This window comes from Gossypium hirsutum, chromosome A01 (assembly GCF_007990345.1).
Source record: "Gossypium hirsutum isolate 1008001.06 chromosome A01, Gossypium_hirsutum_v2.1, whole genome shotgun sequence".
In the NCBI taxonomy this organism is placed as follows: domain Eukaryota; kingdom Viridiplantae; phylum Streptophyta; class Magnoliopsida; order Malvales; family Malvaceae; genus Gossypium; species Gossypium hirsutum.
This window is the reverse complement of record NC_053424.1, coordinates 19,940,689-19,951,053: the sequence shown is the minus strand read 5'-3', so window position 1 is coordinate 19,951,053 and position 10,365 is coordinate 19,940,689.

Below are 10,365 nucleotides of genomic sequence, written 5' to 3'. Positions count from 1 at the left end.
TGGTATGTGAACATTGTGGTAAATGTTGGTATAGAATTTGTTCTAATGGTTGGTTGATTTATGGCTAAACTTAGAAAATGTATAATCAAGTTTGATTGTTGTGATTGAGGTGCCTTTTAGGCATATTGGTTGTATGATTGAATACTGTGATGATATAGTTTGAATATGCATGTGTTAGGTACAATTTGGATGCATGAAAATAGGTGCATTTGGCTTGTGTAAGTGACCAAGTTTTGGGTGAGGAAAATGGCTTGAAAATGGCCTATTTTTCGTCCACACGGCCTAAAACATAGGCGTGTGTCTAAACCGTGTGTGACAGACAGCCACGCGACATAGCTGTGTGTCCCATGTAGTTTTTTTAAAGGTTGCATTTCGAGAGTGGCACGGCCTAGCACACGAGTGTGTGAACCAAGTCAGAGAGTTACATGGGATGGGACACGACTATGTATCCCTACTTCAAATGCCCACACGGCCTGAGACACGAGCGTATGTCTCAGCCGTGTGACCCCTACTGTGTGAATTTTTCCAACTTTTTCCATGAAGTTTTAAATGTTTCTGATTTAGTCCTGAATCATTTCTAAAGTGTTTCTAAGGCCTCAATGGCTCGAAAAAGGGATGTTATGCATGTGTTTGAATGGAGTATGATGTTTTTTATAAATGATTGTAATCAAAATTTTAAATTAAAAGTTTTCGATAATACTCCTTAACCTTATTCCGGTGTTGGATACGGGTTAGGGGTGTTATATAATTGGTGAAAGTATATATGTGTGAAGCATCATAAAAAGCATTGCATGTTTATAAGTGAGCTATATGAGTTGTTGCATGAATGAGATGATATATGATATGTATGCATGTAAAAGTAGGTATGGAAGAGTATGAATTAGTTAGGTGAGTGAATGAATCTAGGTAAGTGTAATTGATGTTAAGTGAGTAAATTATTCAATTGTGATGCCTCCGGTAGGATAGATACATTGCTACTGGACAAGCAGATCATGTTGACGATAAGTATACTCATGGTGTAGCCTTGGTAAAATGTAAATCGGACTAGTAATGTAACACCCCAAACCCGGCCTAGACGTTATAACCGGATCCGGTGCGCCACATCGATGCGTTCAAAACGTTCCGTTTTACTTAGTTTGGAAAACTTAGTTGGGGTTGTAAAAGATACTTTTTAAAGCAGGTTAAGGTGAATAGAAGCTGTGCACCAGGTAGGAAACCAGGAAGAAGAGGAGGTGAGTCCGTCGGACTGCTTAAGTACCAAGCTCCATTCGGATCCAATCCTAGACATGCACACCACCATTGCCACACCTTAACGACTCGTATAATTTTGAGAAAACCGTCTGGTTGTGTCTATCTTAAGAAAAGGATTAAGTTTGAAAACGTTTGCTTAGCGGAAGTCTTACTTGTAATCGTGTTATTTTGAAATCCCTTGATGTTTTTGAAAACGCGTCCTAAAGCTAATCCATTTTCCTTAGTTATCATAGTTTTTTTTTCATCATAATAAAATAAAATAATAAAAGTAAAACAAAAGCATAAAAATAATTAAAAGGCCTTATTACACTTAAAACCTAAAACCATAAATGAAATTAAAAGGACGTCCAGTTCACCAGAAAGAAACCAGGTTTATAGAAACATGTGGCCAGTCCGAATCCTTCGCAGCTCCAAGCCCATTATGGTTGAGGATTACCTGCGAGGATGAAAATAAGGGGTGAGTTTTGGGAAACTCAGTGTGTAATCCAACCCAACCATAGCCTAAATCAGTTCAAACCACAGAGACAGAATAAGTTGGCCTCAGCCCAGAACAGATATCAGAATAAAGCCCGTAGGCCCAGAACAGACCAGAATAGATATATCATGCTTATGCAGAAACCCAACCATATCCAACCACATACACCCCCATACCATCCTTTCGCCATGTGGGGAGACTACTCGACCCACCCAACCGCTACACGCCACAGAAATATGCAGCATGGCTGCCAGATACAGAAAATGTGACAGAGTCACCAGATACAGACATTTTGTGGCAGTGCCACCAGAACAGATATACGTGGCAGGGCCACCAGAACAGATAATTTGTGGCATAGCCACCAGGACGCTTCCTCCATAATATAACCCATGTCCCCATGCAGCAGATATACATTCATGGCACACATCATACAGATTTAATTCATCATGCTTTTCAGACAAAATTAACCCTAGGGGTATAAAGGTCATTTTGCATACATATGGGTATAATGGTAATTTTGTATACATAGGGGTATAATGGTAATTTTGCATACATAGGGGTATTCTAGTAAATCTAACTATTTCTAAGGTTTTCATGCATATCGTAGCTATTACGTTTAGGCAGAAACACTTACCGAGCGTTCTTACCGAATTGGGCCCGTTGGCCCATTAACCCAATTTTGGCCCATTAAGCCTAAAATATCAAAACGCACGAAATCGTGCATACAGCAGTTTTTATCACTTTCGATTACCAGTAATAATTACCCATACGTCTTACGAGCATTCGCACACTCGCAAGTGCCCAAAATACCGATTTTTTGGCATTTCGGCTTTTCGGCTTTTGCCGATCTAGCCTATGAAAGGGTGTCAGTTACACACCTATTTTCGAGATTTCCTGGTCGAGATCTACACCCGAACTGCCTACAATTGAATCACTTACTATTACTCCAAATATCAGAAATACAATTGAGTATCTAGTCCCTTACCACATTCGGCCAAACATGCCAAAAACCCTTATTGCTCTTACCTTACTGCCGAAAGATGGTTAACTCCAAAGATCCGATCGTTCCACCTGTCCAAGCCCTTGATCAACCGCCTCTAAATCACGCTATTACCAAAACAAAATAGTTATTACAACCCCTCAGGGTTACAAGTCCAAATCGACAACCTCCCTAACTTTTAGGGATTTCGGCTTTTCCTAAAATATGTAAGAAGACTAAGTTTTGGCGAAGACTTACCACGATTCCTTAGTGACTGATTCCAATGAGTTTCCCACTTGATCCCGATGTAGATCTAAGCCCTCAGATGATAACAAAAGTCGATATTTCAGTGACTTCAGTATTCGGCCAAGTCCCTTTTAATGTGGGGTTTTTCGGCTTTTTTGCAACTTGTTTTTAGAAAGGTAAAACGAGAGGGTTTTGCTATGGTCTTGTCGTCAAAAATTGGGGTTTTAGAGGGCTGGTGAACCGGCCACAAATGATGAAGGGAAGAGATGTGGTTTTGGTTATAAGAAATCGGCACAAAAAGAATAAGCTTTCGGGATTTCGGCTTTTTATGATGTTCGGCTTATAAGGCTAAAAATAAAAAGATTAAGGATGTGATGAAGAGTAAAGAGATAGAAGGGTTCGGCTATGGAGAAGGAAGAGGAGAAGGTAGATGGAGAAAAAGAAATAAAGAAAAGAGGAGAAGAAAAGATGATCAGAATTTCGGCACAACACACCCCAAATGCCGAAATTCCCACTACTACAATACCTAGCCGAATTTCCCATGCTAGAGTCCCTTGGCCAGCCACCTCTTACTCCTTGATCAGCTCCTAGATTTCCTCCCTTATCTTTATCCTTATTCAATCCCCTTACCTTCTTAAACTCTTCCTGACAGACTTTTATTTCAGTTCCATTACTTCCCTTTCCTGTACATAAAAATTAATCACTTAATTTGTTGTCATTGTGACTTGAACCTGGGTCCTCCCCAAGCTTTCACACGCCACTAACATCCTTCCCAGTGGCGTCACATGCCACTTTACCACTTGCTTCCTTGTGATCCATTTTTCACAAATAATTCCTAAAAAGCCCAATTTATCATAACCCCTTTCCCCTACAGATTTAAAATTAATTAAAACTACCGGGTTTTATCCTAAGCTTGGGCCTTCTAGAGGCCCACCAACATAATTAATCCTACATATAACAAATAAAACACAGAATTTTAAATTTTACAACCTTTACAGAATTCCCGAAAATTTGGGGCGTTACAGGTAAAACACGACATGAGGATGTGTAAGTCCATGTGGCTGAGACCTATGGCATAGTACGACAATGAAAATATTAATGGTGTTGCCTTTGGTGAGATGTAAATGGGACAGTAAACACATAACTCTTTGTGGCTCTTGTGTGGCGTGTTCTGCTAAGCCTTAGTGACGTATTTTGTATTGCCTTTGTGGTGAATCCTATAATGCCTATGCGGCGTATTCAGTGATGCCTACGTGGTAGAATCTGGTTAATCACATTTGTAACAATATCTGGGAAGTTTTGTGATTTCTTGATAACTAACTCCATGATAAGGATCTGATAAGTCTGAAGATAATTTGATTTGGTTAGTTTTGTGATGAAATTGAATGAGTTTTAAGGGGTGTTTCCTGAAAAAGAGTATACATTTGTATTTCTAAAAAGGGAATCTGTCATAGTCGTATGTCAGTACAGGAAATTGACATATTCGTAGTTATGAAAGGTTTAACTGTTCACTAGACCTAAGCTTGTCTACACTATTTAAGGAAGTAATATGAGTTATCTGATAACTGTAACACCCCCTAACCCCGAACCGTCGCCGGAACAGAGTTACGAGGTATTACCAGACATATCAGACAACTTACGAATAATTCACAAATAAAATAACATTCATAGTATAATTTAATAACTAAGTCCTTATAATGAACTATTGAAGTCTAAAACATGTATTAAAAGTGAAAGGGACTCATTCAAGTACTCCAGAATTTTTTTTTTAACAAATTTTGACAGCATTTCTACTTATTTTTACATAAAACCCCCTGCAATTAAAACTGTGTCCATTTCAAACATAACCAATTCAACCAACTCATTTCACATACTCATTTTCTATTCTAAATACCTTCTAATCAAACTCAATCAATATAATATCAAATTAAATTTATCAATATACTAATTAAATTGAAATGGATAAACTTCTTTCATTATAATTCTTAGACTTGTAATATTAACATTTTTAACCATTTATATTCAAAACATAATAACCTTTATACATATCCTATGTATATGCCACATTACCAAAAGAAAATATTCATCACCAAAAGTTTGCTGAAGTCGGGTCTGGCTTTGGATGCTGGTTCAGTACTTGACTTCTACAACCTGCGCATGGAAACAACCGTACGCAGAGTATGCATATACTCAGTGGTATCACTATAATTCAATTTATAATTAAATACATTAAATCACACACATACTTTTACATTATAATTATCATCACTTAATGAATAATTCAATCTTTTTATGTTATCATTTGATTACATATATACCATTCTTATTTCTTTATTTCAATTCTCATCTTTCACATATTTCATATCATTCAAATTTATTTTTATCAGTAGATTTATTTCATTTGTCCCTATTAACTTGACTCGGACTTGGGAATACACAGATTCCAACCAACACACCAGTACGACACATTGTGCCTTAACGGTACACAGTACCTAAACAGTAATCACTAACGGTAGCAGTAACAGTAACAGTAACAGTATTCAACACACAAAGTGTTGAATCTGTAACAGTAACGGTAACAGTATTCGACACACAAAGTGTCGAATCAGTAACAGTAACGACAACAGTAACAGTAGTCGGCACATAAGTGCCTGATCAGTAAGCCGACAAAAACCCGTACTCTTCCATATCCTATGGCATGCCAACTATATCCGACTAGCCCGACTAGTTAATAGGGTATTTAATTCACTTTTTTTAGTACAATTTCCATTTCGATTCAATATTAATTATAATTTATTATTTCGATCAATTTTTCACAGTAATACAGTAATTCGTTTCATCAGAAATTTTACAGTTCAATGCAGTATACGTAACAATATTCAGTAATTTCACAGTTCAATTCGGTATTCAAAAAAATATTCAGTATCTCATAATTCCGTTCAGTATCAATCTCAATTTTAATACCCAATCACAAATTTTATCAGTTCATTAAATACTTACCTTAAAATACTTACCACACATACATATTAAATTAAACACATACATATTAAATTAAACACATATTAATTATACAGCTTGAGTTATAGTGATATAAACCAGAATTCTCTTCGGATTTAATCCTCGAAGATCTTTTCTTTTCCTTTTTGGGCTGATGCTTCAGACTCGATATTAGTTACAAACAATTAAAATAATTTCACAATTATTAGCATAACACAATTTAAATACTGAAATTTTTATCTAACTTTTACTTTAATTCCAATTTAATCCTAACTAAACCTATATATTTTTCTTTCTCAATTCATACCTTTTTGCTACTCAATTTCTTGCCAAACTCATATTTAACTATCTAATTTTTATCATATTTTCATAATTTCGGATTTATTTCAATTTAATCCCTAAAACTCAAAACTTATAGCTTAGTTTACAATTCAATCCATTATTCAATTCCAATTAAAATTTCTATAAAATAAACCCCCAATTCCATCATTTGTTCAACATAAACCCTACTAAAAAATCTATTAACTTTCAAAATTCAACTTAAATCCAAGAGTATTTCATTCTGAGATTCCAAAAACATCAAATTTATAAGAAAATGACTTGATTAAACTTACCAATTAAACTTCGAGCTTTAAAACCCTAATTTTCTCTTTTATTTTTCTTTCCCTTTATCTTTCTCTTTTTCTCCCCTACTTCTCGTTTCAATTCTGTTTCTATTCTTTGTTTTTGTTTCTTTTATATTTTATTTACTTTATTAACATAATATAATGATTATAATAAATATCTATTTAATAACAATATTCATTTTACATTTGGTCACACATATATTTCTACATTTGTACCAATAATTTTTTTTACAATTGTCATTATTTAATTTGTTTATCAAACAAAATCTCATAGTTTAATTATTTAATTTAATAAATATCGTTAACTTAATAATAATAATTGGTAAATATCTATTTTAATATCATTTACATTTATTATAATTGTACACATAAATATTATTACATTTGTACCTTCTCATCATCATACACTTGTCATGTCTTTAATTTATTTATTATATAAAAATCTCATAATATAATTAATACAATTAATAATTATAAAATATCTTCATAATTAAATTATAAGTAATTTAGGTGTTTAGTTTACAAATGTATAAATATAATTTTTTTACACATGTATATTTTATTACCATACAATTGTCTACTATTTACTTTATTTAATAATAATAATAATAAACCATAATAATGGTTAATAATTATAATAATTATATATATTTATATATAACTTAGATAAAATCTTAGATTTTAATGCATATATGTCGCCTCATTTCATATAAATGGCTTAATTCCATTTTAGTCCTTTCTATTTTCTATTGCTCTATAATTTAACTTTTATCCCTTATTCAATTTAGTCCTTTTTACTAATTACTCTAAATTGAGTTAATTTTACTTAATTAATACCTAATTAAACACACTACGAGATTTATAATTATTTCTAATAATTATTTACGAACCCGTTTCACTAAGACGGAGGCCCAATAACACACTCTTTCGGTGCCCACGAATTTTGGGTCATCACAGTAACCGCCAAATCTAAATGATTTTCAGGTCTCGTATAGAGGCCATTTGGAATCTAAGTCTTTTTTCAAGTTGGGTGTTCTCATGTTATGTAACTTAGTTGTCTGGAATTCTTCTAGATGATCTGGAACGTTTCATTATTTGTATAAATTATGATCCGGGGTTGATTCAAGATATGATCTGATCGGTAATCTGATAGCTACCAGAATCAATATAAGAATTTGCTAGAGTTAAGATCAATATGGAGTTCAACTTAAGAGATTCGTTAGTTTTACTATCCGCTAAAAGGAGTACCCATCTTGGGGGAAAAAGTATTCTATGTTTATTTGAAGGAGAATCTGTCCAAGGTAGACTCTGTATGGATATTCTTCTGAGAAGAATAATTTTTTTTCTGGATAGGAAATAAAATCTGTATTGACTAGTAAGATCTGTAATCAGCCGAAAAGTGAAGGGCGAGTAGGTATGTTAAGTATGGATGCTGATATATATGTATATGTCTAATATTAGGAAAGTATTCGCCAAAGATAGAGATGAATTCCAAAATATTCATGATAAGGTGTTCAATTAAAAAGGCAAAATATTAATGATAAGGAGTTCAACTAAAAAGGTTTCGAGGCAATCTAGATTAAACTCACTAAGTTTTTGAGAATTTGTAAGTGTTTGTTCATGTTTCAAGTTCTACTATAAGAGTGAATACGCTAGGAGAGACCAAACTAGGAATGTGCTAGAGTAGCGACAAGTTGAGATATAATGCATACAAAGTGTCGTAACCATTTTTTTTGAAAAAACGGGAATCGACTTAGATTTTTGGAAATGAAAACGAATAGAGGAGTCGCCACCAATATTTTTTGATGAGGTGTGTTCGGATCACCTTAAATTAATCATTTTAATAAAAGTTAAAATTTACTAAAACGATAATTTTTGGTCTACGAAAATCAGAAAATGAGTTCGGGAGTCGGTTACGCACAAGGAAGGATTAGCACCCTCGATACGCCCAAAATTGGTACCTAGTTGATTAATTAGTGTCTTAGTGTCGAAAATTTGAAAACTTGAAAGAATTTAAAATACGATCCCTCTTTGTAAAGAAAATGCTCAAATGTTAAAGACCTTCTCGTCTCACAATATAAAATGTCACATCCAGTAAGTTAGGACACGACATCTTGAATTTTCGAGAGCGAGATTGCCTTTTATATAAAAATTCGTGTATTTCAAAAGGTTATTCAGTTAGTTAAGGTGAATGAGGAAAATAGAAACCCAGTAAGTTAGGGCACGTTTCCTCAAATTCCCGAACACCGAATATTGCCTTTACTTACAAAAATCTTATTTCGAGGTAACAAAATGCCATACCCGGTAAGTTAGGGCACAACACCTCGTATCTCCAAGAATAAGCATTTTTCAAAACTCATGTCGCGATTTAAAAGAGTATTTCGTTATTTAGGTTAAAGGAGAAAAATCGAAACCCAGTAAGTTAGGGCACGATTGTCTCGAATTACCAAATACGGAATATTACTTTTATGAAAGAATTATTATTGGGTTGGATATAATGATAATAATAATAATATTAAAGTAAAGTAAATAATAATACTATATATAAAAATATATATATGTGTATAATAGAAATACACACTACTATATAATAATAAATATAGAAATACAAAAAGCAAATATAATAAAAATATTAAATTAAAGTAATAAAAAACAATACTATATATAAATATATATACATAAAAATATACACTAATATATAACAATAATAGTAATAGCAAAAATAATGAAAATATGAGTAATATTAATAATATATTAGAATACAAAAGTAAAGTAATAACAATAGGGGTGATAATAATAATAATAATAATACAAACAATAACACATATATATATAATAATAGTAGTCAGAAATAAAAAATACTAGAAGTAACAATAATGATAGTAATAATATAAATAAATATGGAGAGGGTATATATAATATAATAATAATATAAATAATAATATATACATGAGAAATAATAATAATATAAATAATAGTAAAAATAATAAAATAATAAAATAAAACAAAGTTCTCAACTCTTTTTCTCCCTCTTTTCTAAATCCGGCCATTGGTCCGGCTTTGCTTCGATCACGGACCCCCACGGGCAGCCGTCGACGCCACCGTACAAGGCGACCGGACCTCAAAAAAAACCTTTTTCGGTAATGAAAATATGGGTAAGCTTCTTACTTTTATTTTTACTTTCGTATAAAAAAAACAAAATAAAATTGAAAGGAAAACAATAAACAAACAAAGAACTTAAGATGAGAATAGACAAAAGAAACCTCTTTTACTTTGATCTTTGATTAATCTCAAAAAACTAGCCTTTCCAAAAAACAAAAACCCCCCTTTCTAACATAGTCTTGAATGGCTTTTATAGCCAAATTTTACAAATAAATTTTTTGTAGGCAAGTGAAGTGGTTGGGTGGTTTAGTGGAGTAGTTTAGTAGGGTGGTTGGGGTGGTTTAGTGGAGTGGTTGGAGTGGTTGGAGTGATTTAGTGGAGTGGTTAGAGTGGTTGGAGTGGTTTAGTGGAGTAAAGATATTTGGATTTTATTTCTTTTATTTTTTTATTTTATTTTAGGTATTGGGCTTAGGTTTGGATAGGTGCATTTAGGTTTGGGCTTTGAAAGTTGTTGGATTTTGGGCTAGGTTTAATTTGGGTTTGGTTTTATTGGACCCTTGCAAAATTTGAGCCATACACAAAGGACATCTTAGAAGTGTGGCGTATAGTACACTGCACCATAAGAATATGTTTTTAATAAAGTTTTATATTGTAATGTTGTACACTATATAATACCGGAATGTTTTCAA